Source organism: Rhopalosiphum maidis, chromosome 2 (assembly GCF_003676215.2).
Source record: "Rhopalosiphum maidis isolate BTI-1 chromosome 2, ASM367621v3, whole genome shotgun sequence".
Classification (NCBI taxonomy): Eukaryota; Metazoa; Arthropoda; class Insecta; order Hemiptera; family Aphididae; genus Rhopalosiphum; species Rhopalosiphum maidis.
The window spans coordinates 85,960,392-85,963,288 of NC_040878.1; positions in this window are offsets into that span (position 1 = coordinate 85,960,392).

Consider the following 2,897-nt stretch of genomic DNA (forward strand, 5'->3'; position numbering starts at 1 on the left):
TAGTCCAAGAAAGTTATTAATTGTAGTAATTATTAATTTGCATTTATTTGAAACTTACCTGGGATTTTCCGAAGGTTTCATTGCTCACAAATTCGTATTGAACGGACAGCCTGGCTCTATGTAATTATTTAAAACATAATCTGAAAAAATGTGACCAATTTCTTCATTTGGGCAAACAGTAATTAACTCCACAAATGCATCTTCAACTTCGCCATGGTTTATAAATTGAAGATCAAAAAAAATTTTTAGCCAATTTCCTGGAGCGTCATCAGCATTTTTATATGCATTTCGAAGTTTACTTTCACTATTTATCTAAAATAAAAATAAATGTTTCAATTAAAATAATATACTTCCTAATTTTTATTGCTATAATTTTAAAAGTTCACTGTTTTAAAAATTAAAATAATAAAATAATTATAAATATAATTTATTTTTAATTTACCTTTCGCCACCATACTTGTCCTAGATTGAATTTGCAACCAATAATATTAACTTGAGGAAACATTTCTACCGTTGCTTTATGGGTTCCAAGTTCAAAATCCAAGTGCAAGTTAGTAATGTTTAACACTCGATTTGTCATTTTAAAACATAAATCAACAATAAACTTCCACATGTTACTGTACGTTTCTTTTAATTTGTAATTTAAAAAAAAGTATACTACAGGCACATAATGGCCATTTTTAAAACAATGAATTGTGTAAAACTGAACAAAATATTTCGGTGCATATTCAAATATACCGTCGCCAAAAAAGTCAGTACAAGTCGTCATAAATTTTGTATTGTAGTTAAACATATAAACAGTTGATTGTCAGGTACGTGAATAAGTTGTTGGCATTTATACATAAAACTGTTTTCATTTTGATTTTCCTTAAGCTGAGTAAATGCTTCATCGAGTAACTTAGGAAATGGTGGATAATATTTCTTCGTTCGGTATACATGGTTTTCCTAATCGTATTAAAGTCTTTATTACATAGAGTCGAATAATTGTCTATTAAAAGTTCAGTGCGTATTATTTTATTTGGCTTTGTTGAAATGCAATCTACGGCTTTTCGCTTGCAGCTTTCACGTACAACTTGACGTTCTATAGTAGAGGTAGGGATATCGGAACGATAATGCTTACCAAGTCTTTGAATCAATAATTTTTTTTTCTGAGTCTGTTAAAATACTTGCAGTACATTTATTACTTGAACACTTCCATTTCAATCGTGTGTCTTTACGTTTCCGAATAAAACGATATTTATTACTATCTAATATTACTAGATTTTCACCTCATTCACTTCGTATAATTTTAATTTCATTATTTTCAATATTATATTATTTAATATATTTTAATATAATATTTTATAAACTGACGAATACTTCGTTGACGTTTGTGCGACAACTAAAACGCCTATTAAGTCATTCTCCCGTATATCTGATATCTAAGTTATAATTAACATCCGATAAACGTCCGATAAATATTAAATATCAACCGGATCAATCGTTCGGCTAAAAAGGTATAACGTTCTTTATCGTTCGATCGATAGCCGATTATCGTGCTCAAATTTATCTTTCGATTACATTTGGCAACGTTGGAAAAAAAATATCGAACGTTTTCAATTGTGTTACCAAAAATAACGTTCTCAAGCGTATTTTACCGGAAGTCGGAACGGCAGTGTATCTTTTACGTGTATAAAAGTCTAGATTAATACGACAATTTCAATCGTTAAATATAATTTTTTTTTAATAACCATATACGTTTTTTTATGTTTATGACACTGATGTAATTATAATTTTGATACACTTTCTAATTTTTTATATAGTAGATAAAAATATTACACTCAATTTCGTAAAATTTGGTTTGCGCGGCAATACAACGACAGTCGCAAACTCAATAATTCTACTAAATTATAATTTATAATATGTAAGCAACAACAAGATATATTCAATTTTAAATCACATTATCGTCTTAAGCACATAAATATACTCAAGATTATAAAAAAAAAATTCTAAAATACTATTTTAAGTTATTAAATTCATTGTGTAAATTAAACCACTTTTGTCCGTAAAACATATTAGGCGGCTGCTCAGTAGTTGGCTTAATGACGTCACGCAGCTATTCATCAACTCTCGTTGAATATCATTTTTTTAACTTCAGATTTTTACCAAAACGTTTTTCATTGTGTTGACTATATTAATACACCAATAAAATAAAAATAAAAAAAAAAAATCTTGTGTTGTGATGTCTTTTAAATTATAACAAAATAATTAACATATTGTTCAAATTGTAATTTAAAATGTTTATACAAAATATAGTTATCTTTATATATTTTTTAGATTTTATAATTCCAGTACTAACTACTTATGATAAATCTTGTATTCAATTTTCAAAACGAAAAGAAAAGTTTTTATGAATTTTTAACTACAAAATAGTTTGTAATTGTTTGCGATTTAGATGAATTTTTAATCTTTAGATATGTTTACTAAAAATAAGCAACCTATGAGGAGCCATTAATTAAATTTTCGGACGGTGCTGGTTTAGTTAATGCCCGCCAGCACGCGTATTCTCCCGCCACTCAGGTTTATTTGATACCTGTCACTTATATTTCTCGTATTTTCGATGTGCTAATTATCTTTTATACTGCAGATAAAAAAGTACGAAAATCTGCGGTATTAAAATAATAATAATAACAACAGTAAATACCAAAGTACGTATATTGCCATATCGTTATATAGTGTATTGTATTTATTGTGTTAATATTATTTTTAAGTACTACAGTATTAACTGTATTAGTTTTAATACCGTGGTGGCGTGGTTTTTCATACCTTTTTTATCTGCAGTATAAAAGAAAAATTGTATAAAAGATAATATTAGCATATCAAAAATACGAGAAATATAAGTGGCGGAGATCAACTAA